Genomic DNA, 8,264 nt, shown 5'->3' with positions numbered 1-8,264 from the left:
GGGAATCAGCGTGGCTTGGCCTGGGTTGAATTACTCAAGACAGTGTTTCTGATGTTTTATCCAGCGATTCCAAAGTCTTGGGTTTACAGCTGTGATTTATTTTGTGAAACACAGTGCCTAGCTCATTGCACCGTGACCGTAAAAGGTGATTGTTTTCTAGTTGCTCATGGCATGCTTAGTATTTCTTGGTTTATTTTCTATAGCTTTTTTTGCTTTATCTCTCTTTTCTTTGAAGATCATGGAAAGGTCAGCAGATTAACTATCTTGATACACTGTTATTTCAACTTCCATTGTTTCCTATAGCTCTCTCCCCTCTTCTCGCTATTTCTTTTGAAGTCCTTTGCTATTAAAAAGTTACCTTTCCGGTCTGTTGCCCCCACCTTGCTGTTTCATTCACTTGTGCTGTTTTGCGGGGCTGCCAGTGTGCCAGACCCGTGTTTATCAGTCTCTGTAAAAGCAGGGATGTTCAATTTGGGGAATTTCAGGGAAGAAAAGTCAGAAAAAATTGCAGGCTCCTAAATATGAATGCCTCTTTCTTTCCATGGTTCAGGGAGGCTGAGTCCTCCAGGGGATGGGGAATGAAATAATCAGCTTGGAGTGGTCCAGCCCCAGACGCTGCAAGCTGGGGACCTTGGTGGACCTTCCCCAAGTGCAGGAAGGTTTGTCTGGTGTCCCGTGGTAGTGGCGTGGCAGCAGGAGCAGCAGGGTATATTTTCCAGGAGGCTGCGTGGACAGAGCATCTCCCGGGTCTATAGAATGGCGTGCATGTGGAAAAGCGGAAGGGTTTTTCTGCTGGGGCGGGTGGTTCCTACCTGAACACTCCTTCCCTCCGAGGGGAGAGGCAGGTAGGTCAGGCCTGATCGCTGCGGGTGTGCTCGGAGGTTAATCTTTTACTTTCCCAACAGGACTAGTGGCTCTTCGGGATATCTATTCATCTCCCAGGGGCCTCATTTGGAGAAGCGCAGCTGAGCACCGCTGCTGCTGGTGGTGGTCGGCATGGTGGGTGCCATCTGGGGTGATGGCCGGGGCACGTAAACCCAACTGTAATTTCTCCAGCTCTGAGTCGAAGCGCTTTGAGTCAGCATGTTGTTTCCTGTCCTGCTGCTGGACTCCTGGATAAATGCAGACTCCAGCCTCATCTGGTTTTCAGGTTGCACTGATTAAATCGCGGCCAGTTATAAATCTGTGCCAAAACCTGTAACTCAGGCATAGGTTTCCATCCGTGCTCTCCTTGGGCAGCCCCTACAAGTGGTTTTAGGCAAGACAGCGAATGGTTTTGAAGACCCCACGCTGCCCAGACATGTGCACTGCAGCTGCAGCTTAGATTTAGGCCACGGGGATTTTGTTTTTCTGGAGGGTTTTCAAGAGAAGTACTGGCATAGTTGCCTTTTTTTTTTTTTTTACTGGGCTGATGTTGATCCTGGAGGATATCTTTAAATAACCTTTAAAAATGAAGAGGCCTTGCTTATCTGAAACAGGTATTTTAGATAAACTTGCAGCCGTACGCGCCCACAAAAAGTAAGTGGCATGCAGGGCCCGTGTTAATGCTGCTAATGATATGCCCTGCCTTGAACTTGTACTTTGGTCACAGTGCTCGTACACTTTGGTATCTTAAAAGTCCATTATGAGAAACGCCATGTAAATCAGGTTACTGTTTATTAATTTACTATTATCGTGAGCGAGGTGACTAATGATTATCTCTGATTTAGCTCTGAATCACAGCTGTAGGAAGTGAGAAATAGTTCCTTAATGGTCTCACAGCTTAATCATTTGTAAGTGAAAATTTACTTGGAGCATATCATTAACAAAAGAAGGGATGCAAAGAAGCCTGGTCAAGACATCCGGAGTGGATGTGCATCATGAAATGGGATGCTGGGAAGTTAGGATTTTGCCTGTAGCTCATTGCTAGTGCTGCCTCCCATCCCTCGCAGAGCAGTCCTTTTTCATTTACTTACGACTTGGCTCGGTTACAACTATGCGTGTCGAAAGTTTTATCTACTGAGTGGGTGCCAAAGTGTGTTGGCCTCTTTGGAGAGCAGAGCTTGAGAAAGGAGCCGGTTTGCGTAAATTTGTTTTGTTTTTTTTTTTTAACATGGCTTCTGTTTAAATGCAGCACTTTGGGTTTGTTGAGATGAGCTTTTTTGTGCATCTTTGGAAAACAACCATTTGTACCTACATTTCCAAGACTTTCTGACCTTGAGGTCTTTGCGGCCTCTGGCAGAACAAAATGTTTTCTTCGATATCAAACCGTTTTTCAGCTTTCCATTGTGCTGCAAAAAATTGTGTGGGGCGGGAGGCCATTTTTCAGGCCTGCCCAGCCCTTCTGATGGGAGGATCATTTGGTTGCGTTGCCAGTGGGTGTGGGAAGACGGGGAAAAACCTCATTTTAGAGGAGGTGGCTGCTGCTGCAGGGGGCTGAGTTGCGTGCTTGCCTCTGCCAGGGACCCTGGGCATGATGCTGGACCTCAACCATGGCTGGGGCAGCTCATTGCATCTGCCCCCGTCTTTGCAAAGCTGGTCTGAGGCCATGGGCATGCATGTGAGGAGCGTCGAGCTCTTGGAGGTGCAGTCTGAAGTCCAGGGGAGCTGCTCTTCAAACGTGTCATTTTTATAGGGCTTAAATATTGCAGGAGCTCAAATCTTCATCTGCTGTTTTCCTCACTCTCTGCTACTCTTCTGTGGCTGTAAAGTTGGGGATGATGCCCCCCTCAGATACTGGGAGTTTGCATGAACTTTTGAGGGACCAAGTAACAATAATCCCCAAGGAAAATGTGTAAGTGTCCTTCAGCCAGCCTTTGAGTAGTGTGTAAAGACTAAGACCCGTGCCTACACCTGGTTTAGGGAGGAGTGAGGGAAATGCTGAATAGCCATTCGTTCAAGAAGAGTACAATGTTCCTGGTGCTGACTTAGGCAAGGGTCTAGGTAACCCTGTGTGTGCTCATGTAATTAAAAGCCTGTCTTGCAGCTTGTGTGAGGTAGATGGGGCAGGAAACCTTCATCCTGGTGTCTCCGAACTTGAGTCCTCAACTTGGACTTGGCTCATGCAGCTTGCTGTGTGGAGTGGCATATTCAATGGTATTACGGTGAAAACAAGCCCACCTTCAGCGAATAGAAATACCGAGGGGACTGAGGAGGTACTGAGTGAGGGGAAGGTCTGTTTCACCCCATCTCTAGTTTCCAGCAGCAGCCGAGCGTGGGGGCCACGGAAGTTTATGGCTGGGACGCCACGGTGCATTGTCCCAGCTTCCATTGATTTACGACTTGAGATACCAGAGGCCGTGCCTTTCTTCCTGATAGTCCTTGATGAACTTTCCTTCCATGAATTCATCTTAATGATTTTTTCCAGCCAAATGAACTTTTGGCCTGCCCAGCAAAGTTCCCCCATTTAACCGTGTCCTGTGTGGTGGTTCTGGCCGAGTTTCCCCACCGTCCTTCCTGCTGCTGCTTTTGCATTTTGCAAACCTTAAAAAAGTGGCTGAGGTGGAGAGACATCTCTTGTCGCCTGCTGGCGACCATCGACCGTTGCAAAGTCAAGCGCATGGGGTTCAAGACGCCAGCTTCAAGACTGCGTGTCCATCCTGGACACTGAATGAGGCAGGGAGAGGCAGCATGTGGCCACGACGCCGAGCCCGCACCGGCCTGGGCTTGTGTCCAGCTTTATTCTCTTAGCAGGCTGCCACGATGTCCTGTAGAGAAGTGACGCAAGAGGATTAGTTCTTTGAGGGAAATATATATATTTTAAAACCTGACGAAGCTGCTCGAAATGCAGATCCTCTGTAGCTCCCACTGCTTATGAAATCACTAGAGCTTCTCAAAAGGCACAGGATTTCTTTCCTGAGGGGGATATGATGGGAATGTTAAAAACAGGTATCTTGTCCCCATATCGTTTAAAGCCGAGATGGGCTTGGTTCAACCTGTGCAGCTTGGAGGGTGGAAGGAGATTCTGCTTTCTTACTTAGCAGACGATGGAGCTGATGTCCCATCTGCCTGCTCGTAGCCATGGTTAGATGTTGGGCCTCCAAGTTTGAAAACCTATTGCAAACTGAGTTAATAGGGACACAAAACTGCTGAATGGGGCTTGCTGTGTTTTGTGGTAGGGCAGTGCCACCACGCCAGTTCAGCTTTTAAAGGTAAGTTAATGATAGTCCTGGTTTGTTCAACTAATTTCTGGAGCTCTCAAAGGGAATGGTTTTGATGAAACGGAGTATCGCTCTCCTGGTGTTCGCTGGATGACCCTCTGGGTTAGTCGGTCCGACGTGGCATCTCTGAACAACAGAGCTTGTGTTTTTGATTGTATCTTACAACTGAACAAAACTTAGTTCAGCTGACGATCTCCTGACACTATACTGCAAGTTTTTCTTTGCATGGTATTTGATGCAGGAGTCCTGGCTGTCTGTCTTGCTTGTCTTAAGGGATAGGGTGCCTGCCTTGCCATGGTAAGAGATGGGACATGTACAGTGGCTTATTTACCATAGAGAGCCACAACCCATTAATTAAATTCCTAAATGTCATATTCAAGAAAAAAAAAGATTACATGTAAATACAATTCCTTCCTGGAAATTTTTTTTGTACTGAAGTTAATGTGTAGTCAAAATATGTACCCTTGTCCTCCTTTCCTTTTGTCCCTGAAATCTGAGGGGCTGATACTCAGTTTACCATTTCCGTAACCTGTTATTTTTCTCCAAAAGAAGATACAGAAGCATGGCCGTGTGTACCGGCTAGTTTTTCCTTGTTGGGGAGCGGTGGTGTGCTGCTCTGTTTTGGTGCAGCATTTCTCACGCAGATGCCGTTGCACTGTGCAAAGCAGCTCAGCCAGCTGTCGGTCAGGGCTCTCTGCACTGCCGGGCGCTGGATTTGCCGGCGGACGGCACCAGGCTACACCATCTCTGTGTTTTTTAACTAGTGACCTACCTTCTGGTCAGGTATTTCCCTTCTTTTTGGTTTTCTCAGAGGTTAAATAGAGGTGCTTGATTGCTTTCTATGGGTGTTCAATCCCAGAACTTACCCGTACGACAGTGAGAACATCATTTATGTTCCCTCTTTTTGCAAGATAACCGGTTTTTGCATTGTCAGTGGTCCCGTGGTCTTGGCACGATCCACAGCAGCCTTGTAACAGACCCCAGGCATCAAAGGTAAGCAGTTCTCCTTTTGCAATGTCAAACCTATTGTTTGCAAAATGAGCATGAGCCAAACTGCTGAAGCGGGTTCATTTAGGGGAGGTAGTTTAGCAGCACTGCTCTGAATATAAAAAATAGGGCAACCATGGAAGGATTTCTTGTTTAAATTGTTATTTTTGTCAGCGGCTGACAAGATGCTTTGTTTTTCAAATATTTGTTGCCCATGCAGCTGTCCCTTGTGATTTCTGGAATGAAGAGGGAACATTTTTTTTACGACATCTGTCCCGGCCTTGCAAATTTGTCCCAAAAATGTAGGAGCGCAGGGTGACTCACTAGTTTTCCTGTGTTGAGGAAATTAGAGTAGTGACATCATCTAAATCAGAGATAAAGAAATGCCTGATCTGGGTTCCTTCAGAGAGGCAGATTTTAACACCCAACCTGCTGGTTTGAAGTCACGCGGTCTAGAAATCAGCGTCTGATTTGCAAGGTGACTGGAGAGTGAGCCTGGTTTTGTTGGAGTTTTTTTTGCCAGGGTTGTATAAAACTTGATTGTGGCAACCCAAAACATGCAAATTTATACCAAGAGAAAAATATTTTAGCTGCGATCAAAAACAAAGGTCTTGCTAAGAGCTCAAAAATTCCTGCGGGTTAAGAAAAAACACGTTAGCTAACACCACCTTGAAAACCTTGTGTGTTAGGGATGTTTGGCATCTCCAACCGTCTGTCTCCAAGCTGAAAGACTGCTTGTTTCGGGTAACCGGGACGTCTCTGCTGGTCTCCTTAAGATCTTCTGTGTTACGTTCCTGGCAGGGGGCAGGGGCCGAGGTAGCGATGCCAAAAGGAACAAGCGTGGAAGGTGGAGGGTGCCAAGGAGCGAGTGAGGTCTGCTGTGGTTTATTCAGAGCGCTGAATGAAGAAAGGGAGCCCAGTTCAGCACCCTGCCTGGTGCGAGGGTACGCTGGCAACCCCAGCCCCAAAACCTCTGCAGGGTAGTTGGTGACACACCACTGTATTACTCAGCTAAGTTTAAAAAGAAAACATAACGTTATTTCTGCTCATGTATGGGTGGTGGGAGAGGAGACAAGTCCTGCATGCAGGAAAGAGGGGGGACGACAGCACGGGAAGCAGGAAGGTGGGCGGTTTGCTAAAGCGTCGGGTGCTAGAGAAGTCCCGCTTCCCCATCTGGACCTGCGAGCCAGGCTCTGCATCGTGATGGTGGGATCCTGGGAGGTGAAATGGGCAAAATTTCCAGGGTAACTCCATCTTGGTGGGGTTTTTCCCTGGGAAAGAGTGGAACTGATTTTGAAGCATTTACTGCCTTTGTCCATTCAATGAATCAAACTCAAGTTTGGGAAAAGTCTGTAGGTTTAGGGTTACAAAAGCTAAATCGGAGACTTCGAGATTTCTCCATCATTCTTCAGTATGATTGTAATCAAATCTTTGCTTCCACAAGCAAAATCCCCCTCTTCCCTCTCTTCCTTGTTTTCTTTTGAGTATAATAGTTTTGCTTTTCTGCAGTGACTCTTTTACAGAAGGTTTTTCCCCCATTTTGGTGATGGACACTTTATCTTCTCGATGATGTCAGCTTGCCCATTTGCAAGGGCAGCCGTGGGAATTGCCCTGGTAGAAGAAAATAGTTTTTTAAGGAAATATCCCATAAACTTATTTTTTATGCATTGAATTCAACTGATAGGACAAAAGACTTTCTTTTTTTTTTTTTTAATAAGATGGCAGGATTTGGGAGGGGATTTTAAACAATAAGTTAGATCAGTCTCCGGAGGCTTCAGCAAGTGTTTGACTTCAAACTTGAAAGCTTGCTTGATCATTTTATCATTGTAAAAGTCTGTTTTACCATTTGCCAATATGATCAGCTGAAAACATTTTGAAAGCCTCTCTTTTTTTCTTTTTTTTTTTTTTTGGTTTTGTTTTTCTCCTGGAGAGATGTTCAGGCTGCAGTACCAAAACAGGGCATGTATTAAATGCTTGACTGGAAGAAAATGAATCATATTCCTAAAGATGTGAGATAGCCCTATAAATAAAAATGGGGGAGTCCTGACCCTACCCTCACTGTTGGGTCAGGGTTTCCTCGGGGCTGTGAGCGCTGCCAGCCGCCGGCTGGATGCTAACCGTGTTCGTACGAGGCTGGCCCTTCTGCTAAGTGAGCCGGACGTGTGACTAACGTGCCTTTAATAGCACTGCGCTACAAGAGCGTTTCTTCTCTGGCATCGTTCTTGGGCTGATCTGTGCTGTGTTTTCAGGAGGGAGTCCCTCTCTGGAGCGGGATGTTGCTGCAGCCTGCCACGAGCTGTGGCTCTTGGACCGCTTCCAGCACCCTGCCTGTGCCGGCTACAGCAGGCAGAGGTGCTCCCACAGCAGCCCAGGGGAATTAAAGGCACGATAAGGACATTGGTTTAGACCTTATCTGCCTTTGCCATGACCAGCACCGCTTTCTAACAACATCTCTTTCCTCCTGCAACATTGGAGAGCTCTGCTGTTGTGGTTTAACCCCAGCCAGCAACTAAACACCACGCAGCCGCTCGCTCGCCCCGCTGCTCCAGTAGGATGGGGGAGAGAATTGGGAGGGCACAAGTGGGAAAACTCGTGGGTTGAGATAAAAACAGTTTAATGATGGAAATAAAACAAAGTAGAACAGTACTAATAACAATGATAACAACAACAACAGAATATACAAAGCCGGTGATGCACAATGCAACTGGTCACCACCAGCTGCCCGACGTCCCATGTGTCCCGAACCGCGAGAGCCCCCTTTTTCCCAGACCACGCCTCCTAATTATATACTGAGCATGATGTCACATGGTATGGAATACCCCATTGGCCAGCTGGGTCAGCCGCCCTGGCTATGCTCCCTGCCCCAGCTTCCCATGCACCTGGCAGAGCATGGGAGGCCAAAAAGTCCCTGGTGCAAGGGCCACTTGGCAACAACCAAAACATCAACGGGCCATCAACGTTCCTCTCGCACCAAACCCAAAACACAGCGCACCCCCCAGCTACTGGGAAGAAAGTTAACTCTGTCCCAGCCGGAACCAGGACGTCTCTGGATGACGGAGCAAGGATTGGCCTGAGGATGTTGCATGCGCTTAGGGGAACTCCTGAACGTCCTGCTCAGCTTCTCTGTCTCCTCCTTCG

Source organism: Calonectris borealis, chromosome 7 (genome assembly GCF_964195595.1).
Source record: "Calonectris borealis chromosome 7, bCalBor7.hap1.2, whole genome shotgun sequence".
Taxonomy (NCBI): domain Eukaryota; kingdom Metazoa; phylum Chordata; class Aves; order Procellariiformes; family Procellariidae; genus Calonectris; species Calonectris borealis.
This window is presented reverse-complemented; position numbering follows the sequence as displayed.